Source organism: Dromiciops gliroides, chromosome 4 (assembly GCF_019393635.1).
Source record: "Dromiciops gliroides isolate mDroGli1 chromosome 4, mDroGli1.pri, whole genome shotgun sequence".
In the NCBI taxonomy this organism is placed as follows: domain Eukaryota; kingdom Metazoa; phylum Chordata; class Mammalia; order Microbiotheria; family Microbiotheriidae; genus Dromiciops; species Dromiciops gliroides.
This window is the reverse complement of record NC_057864.1, coordinates 98,151,764-98,173,870: the sequence shown is the minus strand read 5'-3', so window position 1 is coordinate 98,173,870 and position 22,107 is coordinate 98,151,764.

The following is a 22,107-nucleotide window of genomic DNA, read 5'->3' as shown; positions in this document are numbered from 1 at the left end:
TTTTTTAAAATATAATTAAAAAAAATTTTTTTAAATTTACTTTTATGAGTTCTTTTAGAAATGGAGCCAAGATGCTGGGTTAGAAGCAGCAACTTAGCTGAACTCTCTCAGTTTTCACCTCCAAAAAACTTCAATGCCTCAAATCCAATTTTGGAGTGTCAGAGCCAACAAAAGGTCAGGATGAGACAATTTTCCAGACTTCGGAGGTCCACAGGAGAGATCTGTTGCACCTGTCTGGAGCACACACGTGCGTGCACACATGCATGTATACACACACACACACACACACACACACACAGAGCCTAAGAAGCAGCAGCAGCTTTGGAAGATTTCAACCCAGACATGGTAAGGGGGTCAGACAACTGGCTAGAAAGAGATTACAGGGGATGTGTTCCCGGCATTGGGTGCAGTTGGTACTAATTGGAAACTCAATTGCCCATACATAGTTCTGGATCACAGTCCCAGAGAGGAGAGGAGCACTTGTGGTCAATCACAAAGGCAGGGGTCCTGGTCATAGTTCCAAGGCCAAGAGGAATACTAGTGCTTGTGGCTGCAGGAGAGCAGGGACCCTTCCTGAGCAAAGAACAGAGTGCAGACCAGGACAGCACAAGAAGAAAAAAAATGAATAAAATAAAAGCTATCTTTTGGAAATATTTTAAAGTCCCAAATTATGGGAATTGAGGGTGGGGGGAATATCAGGAATAAAATAATAAAATAAAAAAAATTAATTAATCAAAGGAACAAGGGGGCAGCTAGGTGGCGCAGTGGATAGAGCACCGGCCCTGGAGTCAGGAGTACCTGAGTTCAAATCCAGCCTCAGACACTTAACACTTGCTAGCTGTGTGACCCTGGGCAAATCACTTAACCCCAATTGCCTCTAAAAAAAAAAAAAATCAAAGGAACAAGGCAATGGAACAAAATCCATAACTATATTGGGTCCCAGCATTACCCAAAAGCAAGTATAGAGTATTTAGCATGGTGTATGTCACCCACACCCCTATTCTCTTTCTCTCGGCTGACTTATACTAGCCTACAATCATGTTGGCAAAGCTGATTGGGTTTTTCCATAACAGAAATTGGTCATAGCCATACCATACTGCTACAACTCATTCTAAGGGTGCTAGGGGTAGTCCTGGTATAAGAGAAGCTATAAAGTTACCACTCACACTCCTAAGCCCCCCACTGCTTTGCTTACTGTTACACAAATCAGTAACAATGACATCATTTACTCTTTTTTTTTTTTAGTGAGGCAATTAGGGTTAAGTGACTTGCCCAGGGTCACACAGCTCGTAAGTGTTAAGTGTCTGAGGCCAAATTTGAACTCAGGTACTCCTGACTCCAGGGCCTGTGCTCTATCCACTGCGCCATCTAGCTGCCCCCATCATTTACTCTTAAATATAAAATACTAATTGAGAAGGCAAAAGCAAGAATAATTATAACATTTAATAAATAAAAGGCAATAGAAGGCATGATAAACACTTAATAGTCTACTTATTTTTTTATTTTTTAGTGAGGCAATTGGGGTTAAGTGACTTGCCCAGGGTCACACAGCTAGTAAGTGTTAAGTGTCTGAGGCCGAATTTGAACTCAGGTACTCCTGACTCCAGGGCCAGTGCTCTATCCACTGCACCATCTAGCTGCCCCCTAATAATCTACTTATAAACCTGGATTGCAATCTTCCATCCTTGGACACAGTGTCAGGAGTGTGGGATGAGGGAGTCTGAACCCAAATTTATAGAACCCTATCAGTGATGCACATAAGTAGGAAAACCCATGTGTCCAGACAAACTCATAACTTTAAACTCCAGACCTGAATGCCTGTAGACTCTTTAGGGAATAGTCTAAATCATATGTTACTTCTTCCTCTTATGATCTTACCTACTCTCCTGATGGACAAAGCTGTTTCTCTGCTACTTTTGGACCAAAGTATTAAGCTTTTCTAGTCAGGAGTAGTATTCAGTCTTGGGTATGTACAGTTTCCAAGGTCTGCTCCTTTCAATAGATTCTATGGCAGTATGATATCCTTTCTGTGAAAAGCAGTTCTCTTTAACTCTAGGATCTGCAAAGCCATTCAGATCTTACTTTCTATAGGCTTGGAGGAGTTTTCCCCTTCCGAGTCATAGAGAGAAGTCAAGATAAGTTTTTGAGGGATTTCCCCTCTTTTTGCAGATGACATTAGAGATCAAGGAAGCCCTTTTTCCAGCCAGCTCTTCACTGACAGCAAAGGATTCTTTTCCTCCAATCAGTTCTTTAAAACAGCAAACTTTTCTGAGTTAAGAAATGAAAAATTAGGGGCAGCTAGGTGGCGCAGTGGATAGAGCACTGGCCCTGGAGTCAGGAGTACCTGAGTTCAAATCCGGCCTCAGACACTTAATACTTACTAGCTGTGTGACCCTGGGCAAGTCACTTAACCCCAATTGCCTCACTGAAAAAAAAAAGGAAGAAAAAAAGAAATGAAAAATTAAAATTTCTGTCACATGCAACACAGTCTGTATACAATAGTCCCAAGATAATTCTTTAATTTAAAGTATCCCAGAGATGAATTCCAAAGTACTGAAAACATATTCAAATGAGCTGATAGGAAACAATGCATTGTAGCCATCTTTAACACCAGGAGTTACTTTGGCCTCTGAGCCGCTTTCACTCAGATCATCTTAGTCCTTTTATCTGAGGGGCAGTTTCTCCTCCAGCTGTTTCTGTTTCACACAAAATGGGTCGTTTCAGCAAATAAAATGCCCACATAAGAAAGGGGCAGTACCTTATACCCATTTTCCACTGTTTCTGATGACAGTGGTCACAGTGAGAGCTAGGAAGTAGCAGTGTTACCATGGATTTAAAAAGGGCTTTTGTGCCCTAGTGGAATGAAGAACTAAATTACATTGTAAACAGCCAGTATTTAGGAGAGACCTGAATCCCAGAAGAGTAATGTAACTGCAATAACACTGCCGTTATCTGGCTATCAGATATAGTTGGCACCTTAACCCACTGGAACACATACAGCCTAGAAGCAAAAAAACACTGAAGGTAACCACTTAACAAACATTTCTTAGTGTAACTACTCAGCAAACATTTCAACAAATAGAATTGAAATACACAGATTACAAAAGATGCAGTGGTAACTGGCATATTCACTTGAACCTGAGGAGTTTTCTCAATGTCTCATGATAAATGTCAAAGCCAAGAGCTGTTAGTACCAAAGCTACTTTTCTTGAGTCAGTGGAAGAATGAAGAGTTAGGGGGTGGGAAGGGGGCGGGGAGGGGGTAAGGGCCGGGAGAGAGCAAATGGAAGAAACAAAAGAATAATTAGAAACAGTGATTAGAAGGAGTAGCTGGATTGCTTAGAAACTGACCTTGGCAAAGTGTAGAGAAATGATAGCAGAGAACAGGGATAGCCACAAGGGAAGAAAGAGAAGAGACATTAGCCAGACAGTAGAATACACTGGAAGCATTCTGTACAAAGACAAGCCTCTCTATGTAGCTCAGTAGCTACTGAAGGAGTCACTCTATTACAATACAATAAAATTTAATTAGGTTATTCAGAATGGACTGCATTCTGAATACAGAACAACAATGGCTTATATGATTACGTTAAATTCGTATCAAAAAGCGTTAGATTTAGTCAGGCATGCATTCAAAACTCAACTCTGATACTACTCGTGTGACCTTGGACAAGTCACTTTACCTCTTTAGGATTAAGTTTCCTCATTTGTAAAATGAGATGGTTGGATCGGATAATCTCTAAAGTGCCTTCTAACTCTACATCCTATAAGCTATAGATATATAATATATAGATATATAATAATATGTCTATTATATACCATATATGGATATATCATAATAGCTATTGATAAAATTACGTACGTTCCTTACTTAAGACAAAGAATAGTATAATTCATATTCATGTGATATAACACACACTTGTGTGCAGAAAGATTTCCATCGAAAATTGTTCAAATATATCAACAGTTCAACAAGTCAAATTTAATCAAGTAAAGAAATATTTATCACATACCAACTATGCACTAGGCACCATGCTAAATTTTAGGAATACAAGGAAATGCAAGAAAAAAGTCCCTGCTTCCAAGGAGATCACAGTATATAATCAGAGAGATAACCTGCAAGCAAGCAATTATGAACCAACAAGCTATAGAAAGGATAAAAAAGAGTTAGTTCACATGGGAGACATTATCATTAAAGGGGGATTGCAAGAAAGGATACTTGCAAAATGTAAGGTTTTAGCAGAGACTTGAGGAGGCCAGGTAAAGCCAATAGGTGGAGTTGAGGATGGTGGGAATTCTAGGCATGGGAGACAGCTAGTGGAAATGCAGAATTGGGGGATTGAGTATCATACATGAAGAACAGCAAGGAGATTGCAAAATTTAAAATTTTAGTCCTTAAGGAGTTATCTGGTAGAAATTTTGCTCATCCAGGAAACCCATTTTGGAATATTCGTTAAGACAGAAATTAGAATGTACAGTAACCTTTCAGTTGACAGAGTAAGAAAATGGTATATTTTGACTGTTAGATTTTCCAGTTAATGATGTTAATTCTGCTTATACTTGTAGTTACTGAAATATTACAGGACAAAAAAAAGATTTTAAGCAATAATTGTTTAGTAGTTCAGAAGATGGAAACATTTATATAAATCTAACCTCCTCACTCTTAACCATGCCACTTTCAAGCAGTAAATTAGCATTTTTTTTTTCATTTTGAAAAGGAGGGTGGGAAGAAGATAACATTTCCCAATGACTTCTGTTCACAACTCCAAGGTAGTATTTCTATAAACTGATATTTAAAATTCTTGTAATTTTCCCTATTAGCAGTAGTCTTGGTATTTGAGTATTATTGTAATAGCTAGAATTAATTAATATCAAGGTTTTTTTGGTTTTGTTTGTTTTTTTTTTTTAGTGAGGCAAATTGGGATTAAGTGACTTGCCCAGGGTCACAAAGCTAGTAAGTGTTAAGTGTCTGAGGCTGGATTTGAACTCAGGTACTCCTGACTCCAGGGCCCGTGCTCTATCCACTGCGCCATCTAGCTGCCCCTAATATCAAGTTTAGAAAGCCTCAGGTCCTCTAGATCGTATATGTGAATTTAAGGAAAATATGCCATCTTCTGAGAAATCTCCATTACCAAGAATTGACTTCTTCTTGGACAAAGTACAACAAATTCATTATATATTTTAAAACAAAAATATCAGGGTTAATAAATAAGTTAGATATATACCAAGGAGTGTGTTTATAAATAAACTATGGTTTTGACAATATGTGAAGTTCTAAACTGTTAGGGAAAAGTTTTATTTCTCTTGACACTTTGCAGCAAAGTTGATCTCTTGACATTATCTGTTCTTTCTTCTCCGTTCCATCAGTAACAACTTAAATACATGCTATTATTTTCTCCCATCATTATATATAAAGTGGAGATTGTGTTATACCTGATTAAAATTGGATGTTTTTAAATTTGTAAAATAGGTTTCCCTGAATTCCAAGTCCTGTCATTTTGTTTTAATTAAAACTCAGTTTTTACCAGGCTTGTAATCAAAATCTTTTCAACATACTAGAGCTACACTCTGGGAGATATGCATTTGTGAAAATGTTTGGTACTGTCTCAGAGAATGCCCTGTGTGAAGTCCAAATGCAAGAGGGATCTTCTAGTGATGGTAAAGTATTTAAGATGCTACTGTTTATTACATCAAGCCCCAGAACATTACAGAAATGAATGCTTCCTCTATTAAATTCCTTAATCAAAAGAGATCAGCCTAATAATTCATAAAGGAAAAAAATGGGTAAAGAATGCCTATAGTTCTAAATGTACTGGATTTGGGTGACTAACCTATAGAGTTACTATATCCCTACATATATCTGGGACAGGTGCTATAGCTGGAACATGAATTGGGTCCAGGATTTAGTAGGAAAAAATAAATCAGGCTGGATCATATTAGAAAAATTATGCAGTGCTTTTAATGTTCCCAAGCTGCTTCCTACTATACAGTTCCATCTTTATTTTAAACACAAATTTTCTCTCTGTTGACATGATTATGAAGCCCAAAGCATCACAATTTCTGAAGATTCAAAATTGCAGAGAACCTGAAAGGCAAAGGATAGAAAGATGAGAGGGAGGGGATAGTAAGGTACAAATAGGTTGCAGCATGTTTTCACTGTGAAGTTTGGTCTGGCCTGGTCTGGGAATAGTGTTCTTTGTGAGTTCTTACCCACTCACTCACCTATCAGGAGGGAAGTCTTTGTTAACCTTGTAATCCTCCAGGGTATGGTCTCTGGAGGGATAGTGGCCTAGAGAGTTCAGCAGCAGGGTAGATGGCAAGAGGAAGCATGATACCTGCTCCAAGATGCCCAGTAGGCAAATTGATGATATGAGCCTTGAGCTCAGTAGAGAGACTAGGGTTGAATATAGAGCTCTAGGAGTTATCAGAATAGGAAGGTAGAGGGATGTTCATTAAAATCTGTGATGTGTGTGTGTGTGTGTGTGTGTGTGTGAGAGAGAGAGAGAGAGAGAGAGAGAGAGAGAGAGAGAGAGAGAGAGAGAGAGAGAAAGAGAGAGAGAGAGAGAGAAAGAGAGAGAGAGAGAGAGAGAAAGAGAGAGAGAGAGAGAGAGAGAGAGAGAGAAAGAGAGAGAGAAAGAGAGAGAGAGAGAGAGAGAGAGAGAAAGAGAGAGAGAGAGAGAGAGAGAGAGAGAGAGAGAGAGATTGAGAGAAAGAGAGATGAAGAGTATATAGGGAGAGAAGAGAAGAAAATAGGATTCAGGAGAGGGCCTTAGGCTATACCCAAAATTAGAGAAGGATAATCAATCATCTAGCAAGAAACAGAAAGTGGTCAGAAAAGGAGGTGACATAAGAAAGATCAGTGTCATAAAAAACCCAGAGAGAGCAGAGAGTATCCAAAAAAAGGAAAAAGAAAAAGAAAAAGAAAGTAGTCAACGCTGTCTTCTGCTACAGAAAACCAAGAAGAATTAGGGCTGAAAAAAGGTCATTGGATTTGGCATCTAAGAGATCACTGTTAACTATTCATTGCTTGTAAGATAGGAAACCTAGTTACCAGGCCCTTGTGATGATGATAATCACATCACAAGAAAGAGATTAAAAAATTACTCTGTGATTCTATGATAAACAAAATAAGAACATAATCATCTTAAAACAGTTTGGTAGCTGCAGAGTGAAATTTAACAATGGCACTTAAGTTCAATTTTAGCCCCCATTGGTAATTCTATAAGATGCAACATGACATAGGAGAGAGCTATGTGACTTAATCTCTAATTCCCTCAATATAGTTACCAATTTACAGCAGTAGGAGTTTAGCTTTAGCTAGGATAAGGATAGGGCTAATAGGAGTCTCTAACATCAATGGAATTACAGTTCTGAACCAAAAAAACCCAAAGAAGGTAGATATATTTGTCCTGAACATACCTGCCTCATTTCAGTGCCTTTGCTATTTGATTACCCTCTAAAGGAAAGGGCTACATCATATGTTTCTTTTTAACTTACCCAGAGTGCCTAGTACAGTGCTGGGTACACAGTAAAGGGTTCTTGAATGGATGCTATGCTAGAGACCTTGGCATCAGATCGTGTGGCCAAGTCTTTTTTTTCTTTTTTTTTTCGTGACAATGAGGGTTAAGTGACTTGCCCAGGGTCACACAGCTAGTAAGTGTTAAGTGTCTGAGGCCAGATTTGAACTCAGGTACTCCTGACTCCAGGGCCGGTGCTCTATCCACTGTGCCACCTAGTTGCCTCCTGTGTGGCCAAGTCTTTAAGGGGCCATGGCCAGAGAATCTAATTTCACCATAAACTTATTCATGGCAGCCTGTCAATCAGTGACATGCTGAGCCTGGTTCCTTTTGGATTTCTTCAGCTTTCATGAAGTTGCGCAATCTTTGGTTTCTTTGGCCTATTCTTATGTACTTGTTTACCAGATCTAGTCTACTTTTTCCACTGGCAAGATGGCTTTTCCCTTGGATTCTTTGTTGTTGCTATTGTTGAATTTAGCTTCCTACTTGGACTACTGCTTTGCTTCTCTTCATTTCTGGCCTAGCTTCCAGAATCCCTTTTCTCAATTGTGCAAAATAGATCGGCTTTTCTCTGCCAATGTAAAGTGAAATCCTTGCCTGGCTGATTCCAACTAACAGGATGCTACAGTCAAGGGCACTCTAATTTGTATTCTCTATTGATTTTTTATATGGATTTAGGAAAATTAAGGACCTTTTTGGCATGTATATGTTTCCTTATTTTTCTTAAATGGCATTACTCATTTCTTAGCAGCTGTTTGGGGGAATGTTGGGAAATGATTTGGAAATTTGAAAAGGAATAGACTCTCAGTCTTCCTACTAGGTTCTCTCATGCCTTGTGTAGGATGAGAATTAACTTCTAGTGCTTATATTTATATTAGACTTAATGACAGACTTGTAGAACAGAAGCTTATAGCACTGTGGAACAAATTGTTAGAATTCAGCTAACATCTGCTAGGCATAAAAAAATGTAAAAAAACCCCACAACAAACCCAGGAAATTTACAGATGGCATAACTACCAATGGAAGTAGGAATGCCTTCTATTTTAAAAAATGCAAATCTTGTAGAATCCCAGGTTCAGACTTAGATACTTTAGGAAAAGGACTGTAAAGAAAGTTTCCAAATTCCCAGGGTGCAAAGATTTTCTGAGTAAAAGCTGAATTTGTCCTAATCTGTAATTACAGGGATAAGTTTCATAGACTTTTGCCTTCTGTTCTTCATTTCTTCATATATTTATTTAACATGAACTAGGTCTATAGCACTATGCTAATGGATATGGGGAATATAAAGTGATATGTAAATACTCTAAGGATCCTGCTCTAGGAAACTTACATTTTAGGTGAGAAGACAAGACATTTTGTGGCAGATATTGTTAGTATTCTTTCATTTCCTTTTCCCTCCCTGAGTAATTTTTAACATGGTATATTTAATTTAATATGTATATTTTTACTTAACATGTATATTTTAAATGTTTTATTCATGCTTTTTCATTTTTTAACATCACCATGACTTCCAAGCTGTACCCCCCAATAGAACCCTTTTTTGTAACAATGAAGTACAGTTGGACACATTGACCATATCTGACAATAGATGCCTCATTCTACAACCTTAATCTCTCACCTCTTTACTGTAAGGAGAGAGGCGTGCTTCATTACCAGGACAAAATTGTGGGGACACTAGTATACAGTGTTTCAGAACGATACCAAAGTCATAGACAAATTTCAAACCTTAGTATAGCTCACACAAGCTCTGAGGGCTATTTCTCCCATCTACCACCCCATCTGACAAGTCATGTTTCCAGAGCTAGTCTGGCTATACCTCCTCTTCTAGGGGTAGTTCTGAAGGGCCATGGGTGATGCTCTAGCTATGGGCTTGAGTATCTACATGTGTGCTTCCTTCCAAGATTATCAGCTGTGATAATCATTTAGTGATACAGTCTTAAGTAGTAATTTTTATTTTTATTTTTATTTTTTTTTAGAAAAATATACTTACTAAGATAATACATTAAGAACAGTTGGTAGAAGACATATATATCTCCAGATATATGATATATATGTCCACAAGGACATACATATTCCAGGGGAAAGTGGGCTCAGGGTTATAGATGACTCACTGTTCTTGGTTGCTAGGAGACCTATTCTTTCATTATTGGGGTACTCAAGAACTTCTCCTTAGGCATCGTGTAGTCTCTTTACTAGAATCCTTGTGGAAGTCATGAGTCCAGTGTGTCTTTGGTTCCCAGTGATGCAGACGCCTTTGCCACCTGGTCCAGGGAATATGTCAGATCTAGCTGATCCATTTAGGAGACCAGTGGGAATATAGGAGCTGTTGTTGTCTCTGAGAAAAAATGCTATGACACTGATGAGATTGGAAGTCCAACATCCTCCCACCCCTATGAGGCTGGCAAGTCCTTTTCTAGTCAAAGGGGAAGAGAGGGAAGGAAGCCTGGTCAAGACTTCTTGTTTCCCCTAGGCAGTTCCTTCATGGGAGTCCAGATAGAACTCAAGACACATTCCAATGTATAGAATTCCATCCCTTTTCAATTCCTCTGATAATTTATAGGCAGGTGAATTGTGGCCAAATTTGCTTGGCCGAGAACATGATTATATGATTTTTGTGCAAAGCTTCTTGTGTCAAAGGCTTTTTAGCACATGGTCCAAGCCCTAGTCATGACTGACTGATTGAGACATGTTTTCACCTATTTAAAGTATCAAAGCTAAAATGGGGGGAGGGAGTGATTTCAACCCCACCCTTATATTAATATAAAAAAGTGACCAAAAGAACAATAATAACTGCTGGCCTATATGCCTATTCTCCCTTCTATACAAAATCTTTATCAGGATCATCTATTCAAGAATTGAGGACATCTTTAACAAGGGTATTAGTAGAGAGACTTTTGAAAGTGATAATCAACAATGGGCCATATCTTGACCATCTCAAAGAAAGATGTAGAGAATACAAGATCCTATTGTGCTATTTTTTTATTATAAAAATTTTTATTCTATAGAACAACATACAGTCTCATAGGCTGGGATTCCTTGGAAGATATAACAACAGAAATAATCCTCTTCAGTGATGATGATAATAAATATGAGACCAGGCAAAAAACAGAGAGCCATATGCTCAACAGAGGAATTCAGGACTACGATGGAAGAAATCCAACATCAAGTCCAGATCGAGGAAGGATTTCCTGTGGGTGATGAGGTCTTGCAGTTGCTCCTGCTTGTAGATGACATCGTGTGAATGTATTGTTTGTTTCAAGCCCCAAGACATAGCAGAGTCTACTGGAAGAGATCGGTAATCACTCAAAGGAGTTTGGCCTGTCCATCCACACAGGAAAGACCAAATGGGTTAAGAATTTCTATTACCCAGATTTCTATATGCATCAGGATAAAGTTGCATATAAAATTTGCTCAATCATATCTGAGATGGATAATACAGATGAGCAATGAGATGGGCCCATAATTAGAAAGGATTAGGAAAGCACCCTGTATTGCTTTTGGGAAAATGTAAAGCACTTTTATTAACCCCAAATTTCATGTGAGGGTAAAGGCACATTTTTTTTTTTTTGGTGAGGCAATTGGGGTTAAGTGACTTGCCCAGGGTCACACAGCTATTAAGCGTTAAGTGTCTGAGGCCGAATTTAAACTCAGGTCCTCCTGACTCCAGGGCCGGTACTCTATCCACTGCATCACCTAGCTGCCTGAAAGGCACATTTTTTTTTTTGAGGCAATTGGGGTTGCCTAGGGCCACACAGATAATAAGTGTTAAGTATCTGAGGATGGATTTGAACTCAGGTCCTCCTGACTCCAGGGCCGGTGCTCTATCCACCACATTTTAAAATAATAACATTCTACTGGCATTGCTGTTTGGCAACAAGATGTGCAACATCACTGCCTGCAAACATCTTCATAATGTTGAGAAAGGGGAAAGACCTTTAGTATGCTGGGTGGACACCTTGCTGTGAACTTTTGGAAGAACATGGACAAAAGTCAAACAATAGGCAGAATGAATGGATTTCCAACTTTAGAGGAAACTCCTAAACTGATGAGATCATAGATGCATTTATTTATTGCTACCAAAAAAAGTGTTGCTATGACTATTTGGTATATATGGGATTTCATTTTCTTTTCCACGGAAAGGTTGGAAGTGATTGGGAGAGGACATGATGCCAAAAGAATCAGTAATATCAATTTTAATTGGCAATTAGACCCTTTGATTTCCTTTAGGTGGCATTTGTTAATTTTCCCTTTTTTTGGTTAATAAGGATGCTTGTCTCTCTGATGGACAATCCCTATAATCTGTTAGCTGCTCATACCCATTCATATATGGACAGTTAAGAAAGGAAAAGTATGGAGAGTGCCAGGCACTATTAATTGCACCAGCAAGAATAATGAAAATTCCCTTGACTATCTCTTCCTCTAGTTCCTTACAACATTAAAGGAAGGTACAGGGGGATCAAAAGTCAAAGGATGAGTGAGATGAGCAGAACCAGAAGAACATTGTACACAGTATCATCAACATTGAGTGTTGACCTACTGTGATGGACTATATTCTTCTCACCAATGCAATGGTACAGAAGAGTTCCAGGGAACTCATGATAGAAGAGGATCTCCAAATCCAAGAAAAAAAAAGAAAGAAAGAACTGTGGAGTATAGATGCTGATTGAACCATATTATTTCTTTTGTTTTGGGTGCTATTGGTTTTTTTTTTCTTTCTATTTTGAGGTTTTGCATCACTGCTCTGATTCTTTCTCTTGTAACAGGATTAATGCAGAAATAGGATTAATGTTATTATGTGTATATATATGTGTGTGTGTATATATATATATCTATATGTATAGAGATATATAGATATAACCTATATCAGATTACCTGCTGTCTAGGGGAGGGGGGAGGGAGGGGTGGGAGGGAGAAAAATCTGAAATTGTAAAGCATGTATAAACAAAAGTTGAGAACTATCTTTACATGTAATGGAAAAAATAAAATACCTCATACATTAAAAACAAACAAACAAACAAAAAAAAAGTAGAGTGAGCAGAAGCAAGAAGCTATCGTATATGATGACAAAAATATGACTGGAAATAATAAAAAACAAAACAAAACAAAAAGTCAAAGGAGACAGTTTTGAGTATCATGTGACCCCAAACTGTGAACTAAATTTTTTTTGGCAATCCCCCACCTCCTCTTTTTTTTTCTTTTTCCACCTCCTCTTTTAGCATCCTTCTTCTCCCCTTGTGCAGCTCCCAGCTCCATTTCCAGAGGTTCTCAGTCTACTGTCTAACTACTGACCTCTCCTCCCAGTACTGTTTTTCTATAAAAGTGTTTCAACTCAGCACCGGGCCTGATACATAGTAGGTGCTTAATCAATTCTTGTTGAGTTGATTTCTGGACTTCCCCACCACCAAAACCTGCTGATTGAATGTCTCCCCCTGACTGTTTTGCTCCTCCCAGGAATATTTTCCTTTTAGTCGGGAATTATATCATTTGCTTAAAGGAATGATTTGCTAAAGATGGAATTTGAGGCATCATTGATGGAAAGGTGTGGGAATTTAGGGGAAGTTGGCTGGTGTTTCCTGGCAGACCCTAAGTCATAATCTATAAACGGCTACTCACTCTATTGAAGAATAAGCCTGGTCTTACTGACATCAAAGTATAAGAAATGAATCTTGCTCTATATAAGCTACTTGATAGAGATGTTAAGGCAGAGGAGTCACAGAATAATAGAATGCTATAGCTGGAAGGTACTTAAAGATGACCCCATCTACTTTTTATAAACCAACTTTCTATCATGCCTCCATAAAATATCTAAATTCTTAACTATGGGATATTCTACCCTGTGGAAGCCATTGGCAGTCAGGTATGAGGGATAAGAGACCAGGAATCAAAAGGTGAGCTACACAACACACACACACACACACACACTAAGGAAGGGACTGCTTCATTATTGTCTTTGTATGTCCAGTGTCCAGCCTAGTGCCCAGTCCATAGTAGCCCTTTCATAAATGCTTGTTGATTGATTTCAACATTTCTGTGTGACTTGTGCCCTTTACCCTGTAACTTGGGCTCCCTACCTTTTCAATCCAGGGCCTGGTATAACCACACCACCTTTATTACAACCCCTGCACCTTTTATAAAAAGGGAGAATTGGGCACACTGTGTACTTGGATAAGAAGGTAAGTTTACAGACGATATAGTGGAGGAATATCAGTTGCTACATTCCAGGAATGTACCAGATTACTAAAGATTCAAACAGCTTAGGGAAATGGGCTAAAAAGAGGCTAATGAAATTCAGTGCCATGAAGCATAAGGTTATGCATCTAAGGAGAACCCATAATAAATTTAAATGCAGGCTTAAGAGAATAGAACTGTGGAAACTAATGAGGGAAGAGACCCAGGGCTGGTTAACAATACCATGAAGGGTTTAGTTGTAAACAGGGGAATTCATTATAAAGTAAAGAAGATAATGATTGAACTCTGCAAATTGGCTTCTCATATCTCATTTGGAGTCTTGCCTGCAACTCTAGGCATCTACTTTGAAAATAAGTCCTGTGTTAGAAAAGGACACAGGAGGAGGGGAGAAGAATAGAGCTATTTAGGGGATAGAATGCGAATGAAAGTTATTTTGGGCATTGGATTCTTACATGATCTTCATGAACTAAATACTGAAAGCAGTATCTTTTAAATCTTGGTTCAAAAAATGCTAATACCTGTTAAGGTATTCTGGAGTCCTTTATTACCCCTCCTATCTTTCTGCCAGGTATCTGTCTTCCCCCTCTCTGTCATATTCTTTGGATAATTGAGCCAAATATAAAAGGTGAGTGTCACAGAATGGAGAAGTCAAATAATTTGACCATTTGTTAATTTTTAATTGTATTGTTTTTTGTGGGGCAATGAGGGTTAAGTGACTTTCCCAGGGTCACACAGCTAGTAAGTCATATGATTGTTAATTACACAGTATCAAACTGAAACTTGATTAAAAATACATAGCAATAAGGTAGAAGTCAGGCAAGTGGAGGTTCATTGTACTAGAAGTTCAAAGCCATGATAAAGTTGGAGCGGTAGGATGGAGTACAGTATCCCCAAGGCCAGAAGTCTGTAATTTCCAGGAGAAGAGAAACATTAGGAAAAGGCCAAGACTTCTTGAAAGTGCAAGTAGGTGGAGACAGCTGGGTATTAAGTATCATGGCAAAAAAAAAAAAAAAAGCAGCACAGGCTGTTTTGTCTTAGGTTGAAATAAGATTCCACACTTCCTAATTGTCTTAACTAATTAAATTAAATGAACTAACAAGATGAAATTTAATCAAAATAAATGCAAAGTTTTGTACTTTAAAATAATAAACTTCACAAGTACAAGATAGGACAAACACAGCTAGAGAACAGCTTGTCTGAGGTAGAACTGGGGGTTTTAGTGGACTACAAACTCAATCTGAGCCAACAAGATGATATGGCAGCCAAAAGAGCTAATGGAAATGTAGGTCCCAGACAAGGAAGGTGATAGTCCTGCTGTTCTCTGCCCTAGACAGACTAGATAGACAACATCTAGAGTATTGTGTTCAGTTCGGAGCACTGCATCTTAGGAAGGACATTGATAAGCTTTAGAGTGTTCAGAGGAATACAATCAGGATAGCCAAGGACCTCAAGAGCATGCACATGAGGATCCACTGAAGGACCTAGAGATTTTTAAGGTAGAGAAGAGAAGACAATGGGAACAAGCTGTAATGCTTCCTCCTGGGACCTACACTTGGAGCCTGGATTCCCTGACAGGGATGTGCGGGAGCCAGCTCAAACTGCTTGTGAGAGCCAATTGTTAAATTTTCAGCATGAGCATTTACACCTCAGAAATTGGCAAATGCTACAAATCAGGGCATGATTTACTATTTTGTTGATTGTCTGGACTTAAGAAATTGATGGAGAAAAATTAATACATAGTAATGAAATATCAACAATGCATTATTAATGATATTTAATAAAAGTTAATGACTCCAAATGAAACTTTAAAGTGTCATACATAATTTTTAAAGAAAGATGGTTGTTAAACATTTACCACCACATCCCTGGGTATGACAATCTTGTGTCTGAGGTACTCACTCCTAAACTATACCTCATCAGACCTCCCCACTTACACATTCACCTTTAGTAGTCAGCCAGTTGACACAATTAGTTCAAAGCAAAGGCTATATTTACTGAAATAGCCTAGAAAGCACTGAAGCTATACAAGATTCCTCTCATAAACCTGGAATGCACTCTTTCACTTATATAAGCAGCATCAGTTGGAAGAGTGGAAACATATAGAGAATCATAGGGAGGCACATGTATAAGAAACACCTGTGGATAAGATGACTTACTCCTCTAGTCCCTATAGGGCCCCCATCTCCTTTTTTTTTTTTTTTTTATGTGGTTTCTTTACATTACTGTGCTGAGGAGAGTAATGGGCTGGACTTCCTAGTCCTGCTCTTTTCCACAGTTCAACTCCACTCCACAGCTGGACTCTCTGGGCTTGCTCTCTCCAAAATTGCTACATCTCCAACTTGATGAATTCCTCCACTGATTTATTTCATCCACACCTATTGGAAGTGGGTGAGATAATCCCCTTCTCACCTCACCACTTTGTTCAGGAAGAAGCCTGAGATAAAAAGTGAAAAGTAATTCTCTTTGAAGGGCTAGGTTTATTCTCCATCACTGGCTTTCTTCTAGGATGCCAGAGATGACTCTTTGACTGACAAATCTCTTTGCGTCTCCACCAACTAGAGAGCTGATAAGTGTTTTTTTTAGAACCCAGCATGGCTGATCTTTAGCCACCCCTGGCTAGCCACCCTATAATTCCATTGTTTGATGGAGAAATTTCTTTACACCTTACTTCACTTGCAAGCTATGAATGGGACACTCCCAGTTTTATAACCTTTAGAATCTACAAATAGGCCACTTCCTCAAGAGTCACTCAGTGGTTTCATAGTCTTTACAGTTTTTGAATGCAACCACTCATTGTCTCTGAAACCTGAGGCACTCTATTGATCTTGGTTCCCTAATCAAACTCTAAAGATATCGGCATTCAACTGTTTCAAATACTATCTTATAGAAAAAGGAATAAACTATTCTGCTTGACCTTAAAAAGCAGAACTGGGAGCAATGGATAGAAGTTACAAAGACGCACATTTAGTCTTTGCCTCAGAGCTATAGAACAACATACAGGCTTTAGCCTGATGCATATAGAAATCTGGGTAATAGAAATTCTTAACCCATTTGGTCTTTCCTGTGTGGATGGAGCTAGGAAGTGGCATGTCAGGAACATCTGAATTGAAGTCGTTTGTCTGAAGGAATTGTGTGACCAGAGGCAAGTCACTTAAGCTGTTAATACTTTAGGCATCTCTAAGACTACTTTACAGATGTATTCCTGATCTTCATCAATTGAATATGTTTCCACACAGGAGGGAAAATACCCTTCTAATTAGGCCTATGCAAAATTGGAATAAGCTCTTTTAGGCACAAATGACTTCCTCACCCTGGGTGTCTTTAAGCAAAGATTGGATGAACCCCTGTCAGGCATGTTGTATTGGAGATTCTAGTTTAGACGTTCTAAACTAGGTCTCCGCAGTCCCTTCCAAATCTGAGTTTCTGTAAACTAGCATAGGGCTAGCTCAATTATTTTTCAGGCCCAAGTTCCTAATATCTCACTCCTAGATCACTATATTAAACAATACAAAACAATTATGATGCTTGAAGACTAAAACAAATATCTCCTATATTGCATCCCTTCAAGTTTGATAGCTGAGTAAGTTTGCCTCTACTTTCCCAGGAATGTCTTTGCTGATCAAACTTTACAAGCCTAATTGATGCCAGTCAACCAGAGATTCTGGCACAATGAATATTTTTTTTATTTCTTTCTTTTTCTTTTTTTTTGGTGAGGTAATTGGGGTTAAGTGACTTGCCCAGGGTCACACAGCTAGTAAGTGTTATGTGTCTGAGGCCAGATTTGAACCCAGGTCCTCCTGAATCCAGGGCCAGTTTTCTATCCACTGAGCCACCTAGCTGCCCCCACAATGAATATTTTTATAGGAGCAGTTTAAAAAGACAGATGTGAGGAATAACTGTGAGTAGTCATGTCCCACCTGGATCAGTTTTATCTGTCACTACCAAATCCTTTGGGCAATGTGGTCTGATTAATGAATTAACTCATGAATTCTACAGAAGCCCACAATTCATATCTTTTGAAAACAAAGTCAATACAGAAAACAGAAAGAAGGGTGTCATTTATCTATCTTTTTATACTAATTGAATGTGAAATGTTAATCCAAACAGAACAATAGTCAGTTTGTTGTATACTAGACTGTTCTTACACTTAGGATCTGAGTGAAAAAATACAGAACTCTTTCTAGTGGTGAATTTTTTTTTCCCCCTTAGTGAGTCAGAGTACAGATTGTGGGCTAAATTGCAAAAAAGGAAAAAAAGGCTTATGTAAACTGGTTTGGATATGTGTATGGGTGTAGAATTATTCATGAATCTTATAAGGTTAGAGAAACACTCCTTTTTTCCTCTGGAAAGACTGAGTCTATGGTTGGTTTTTGTAATCTAAGAAGCTTTTTATTTGGCAGCTGCATTTCTACAACCCTAGGCATTATTGAGTAAAGGCAAATAAGAAGATCTAGTCAGTTGTTTTATGAAAACTCATTCCTTGGAAAAAATTGTTTAGAATGCATAAATTGTAAAAATCAACATATAGACACCTAAAATATGTCAGCTGAGAAATTTGCAATTGAAATATAGAAAATTCGACTCATTGTCCTGTAAAAATATTGGGATTTATCATAGAGTAGCTACATATAAATATTTGTATGATAGAAGACTGGACGATGATGGTTCTGTCTTTAGAATATACATCGATTCATCCTTCCTGGAAAGCAGAGAGAGAAAGCAGGATATTTTCTGCCTGATTTCAATCCAGCACATGGAAGTTAGTGAACCTCTTTCTGACTATGACTGATAGAGAGGCTGATGCTTATGCTTTTCTAGTTGGTGTTGGAGCCAGAAATAATAATGGAGCTGGAATTCAGTCCTTCACTTGGTGCTTTGGAGTAGGATGATTCCTGTGAGCCACAGGGTTGAGGAAGGGCAGTCTTTCCCTGTTACCTCAGAACTTGCAGTGTCTGTTTCCTTAGTTTTTTTGCATTTATTCTTTCCTGATCCTACATTCAAGAACTGAGTGTGTGAAAGGGGGTAGGGCATCCTCAGGTTGCGGGATGTTTTTTTGTATTTTGCTCCTTGTTATACTTTCTCCACACATATCCCTTTGTAATTACTTGATACTGGGGAGCACACTTCGTGGGAGCTCATAACTAATTGTATTAGAAACTCCATCCCCTACAGGCTTAACCCTAGAACTCTAAAGGAAGAAGTAAGTAGTCAGCTACTCTCTGGTAACATAACCTACCAATGTGAGTGGAGTTTAGGAGAGTGAGCCTCAGTATAGGTGCTATTTTTGCAAATATAAAGTGATGAAAAAATATCAGGTGGTCAAGAGGGCTTGGTATATATCCTCTCTAAATATTACTTAGATAAAACTTGCATGTACCTTTTCTATACTTATTTAGAATTATGTAATTCACTAGACTAGGAGACAATGTAGTGTTGTGGAAAGACCACTGGACTAGCAATCGAGAGGCATAGGTTCTAGGCCCAGCACTTCCCCTAACTGCCTGTGGGAATGTGGGAAAGTAATTTCATTTCTCTAGATCTATAACCTAAGAGGTTTGTATTAGATTATCTCTAAGGTTCTTTTAAAAAAAAAAACATTTTATGATTCTGTGAAGATCTACAAATTCTCAATGCGAGGCAACTTAAAAGGCATATAATAACTATCTTCAAATATTTGAAGAACTACCACGTCAACAACAGATTAATGTTGTTCTCCTTGGCCCCAGAGACAAGTCAAAGAATACTGAATGAAAGTTTCTGAGAGGCAGATTTTGGTTCCATAAAAAGGAAAAAAACCCCACCTTAACTATTGGAATTGTCTAAAAGCAGAACTGATTGACTCAGGAGGTAATAAGTTTTCTGTTTCTGGAGGAATTCAGGCAGAAGTTGGATGAACTCTTGTCAGTATGTATTAGAGGGAATTCTTGCTTCATGTATGGAGTTGGGTTCCCTTCTAGCTTTGGGACTCTCTAATTGTATGAATAAGGAAGATTTCACATTCTCCATACTACAGTGGCTTTGTGAACCTCCACATTATGTGTAATTCTCCACATGTGATCATAGGAAAAGGTTATATAGACTTGCTCTGTCTCTTCTTCCTTGCACTCACTCCTCAGCTGAAACTTCTGTAAGAATGTCGACTTGACATGCTGATCACCTTTCTCTTCATGGAGACTCTCCTCTCTGGGTTTTTGTGACACTACAATTTCCTACTTCTCCTCAACTTCATACTCTTCTTGGCATCATTTATATGATTTCCCTCCTCTGCCCCTCCCCTCAACTGTGGGCATACCCTAAGGTTCTGCCTCAGACCCCCTTCTCTTCTCTGTACCCTCTTAGGATTGGTGACCTCATTGGCTCACATGGATTTAATGAACATCTCTATTCTAATGACTCTTTGGTCTAGCCTCAGGCTCTCTCCTGAACTCCAGGCATGCATCAACAATTGCCTACTTGACATTTCTAGCTGAGTGTCCCAAAGATAGACTAAACTCAATATGTTCAAAAGGGAATTCGTTATCTTTCACCCCAAATCCACTTTAATTCCACACTTAATTATTTCTGTCAAGAGCGCTGCTACTCTGCTAGTTCCTCAGGTTTAAAATCTTGGTGTTATCCTTGAATTCTCAGTCTTCCTCACTCCAAATGGCTAGTAAGTGGCCAAATATCACCCTTTACATCTCTACAACATTTCATCCATTCCTTCTTGTTATTTATAGCTACCTCCTTAGTTTGTATCCTTATCACCTCTTGCCTAGACTATGTCAAAAGTCTCCTAATTGCTCTCTACCTTAAGTTTCCCCTAATCCATTGAGTCATAAGGGACCTTTGGGATAGGGTAGTCAGACTATCAAGGAAGCCAGGTGGTGCAGTGGATAGAGGGCTGGGCCCAAAGTTGGGAAAATGCATCTTCCTGAGCTCAAATCTAGCCTCATACACAAGTTGTATGACCCTGGGTAAGTCATTAACCCATTTGCCTTAGTTCCTCATCTGTAAACTGAACTAGAGAAGGAAATGGCAAACAACTCCAATATCTTTGCCAAGAAAACCTTAAATAGTATTACGAAGAGTTGGACATGACTGAAATGACTGAATAAGAAGTCAGAACAGCAGCTGAGGAGGGGGTCACAGTTGGCTTTTCTAATTGCCAGAAATGCCTCCAGCTGTTGGCAAGGCATTAGGAGAATTTTGTGGCAGTAGGTCACATATAGAACTACAGTAAGAGAGATACAGTCTGACAACTTTCAGGAAGGCTTAGATCAGTCTTCAAGGTAGATGGATGGATAGACAGACAGACAAACAGACAGATGTAGACTATATACTGGGTATACATATAGAAAAAATAGGAGTTCCTGCTCTCAAGAAACTTATATTCTAATGGGGAGGGGACAATACATACAGAAGGTTTCAGCTGAAAGTCAGGTAGAAAGGTCCTATGGTCCTTGAGGCACAGCAGCAAAGCAAATGATAATATCTCTTCTTTAATGACATTCCCACGATGAAATCATGTCAGTTTCTGATGTTGAACTATGTGAAAGTGCCAAGAACTTTGGTGGCAAGAATTTTCCTTTCTGGGTCTTCCTTTCTGGGTCTTTGGTGGCAAGAATTTTCCTTTCTGGGTGATCGGGTTGTCAGGCTGCATGCTCCCCCAAGATGATGACAACAGGTCCTGGGCTGGGAGCATTGGTTCAGGATTGTGAGCTGTGTCTACCAGGGTGTAAGGGGAAAAGGTGGCTGTGGTGGTGGTGGCGGCACTTCAACTTGCCTGGAGCATTTCGCCTCCTGTCTCTCTCTTGGGGTGCATTGTTGCTTCAGCTGGGCCAGTCGGCCTGCCTGGTGGTTGGCGTTTGGTGTGATGACTGGCCACTTCTCCACAGGAGTTCCTTCCTTCAATGATGATTATGATAGCCCACCTAGAAGCAGGACCAGAGGTCTGGGAGGTGCTGCCACTCCCTAGACTCTAGTGACTATCTGCCTATTGGTGACAGTTGGTCAGCAGTTGCTACTGGTAATGGTGAAAAGGGTGACTAATAAGTGTGGGTGAGTGTTTACAGATACCCTTTAACCTACTGGGAACACAGATTTCGAGCTGAAACAGAGAAGAGACCTCAGAGGCCACCTAGAACAACCTCCTCACTTAATAGGAGAGAAAACTTGGACCTGGAGAGGTTGTCACTCAGCTAGTCAGTCACTCGAGAAGCATTTACTCAATGACTACCAGGCACTAAGCTAAGGGGTAGGGAAACAAAGAAAGACAATAGACTGCCCCTATCCTTGAGGAGCTCCCAGTCTAAAAAGGGAGATGACATGCAAACAACGATGCACAAACAAGCAAGATGCAGGATGAACAGGAAATAATCCCCAGAGTAAGGGTACTGGCTTTCAGAGGAACGGCTTCCTGC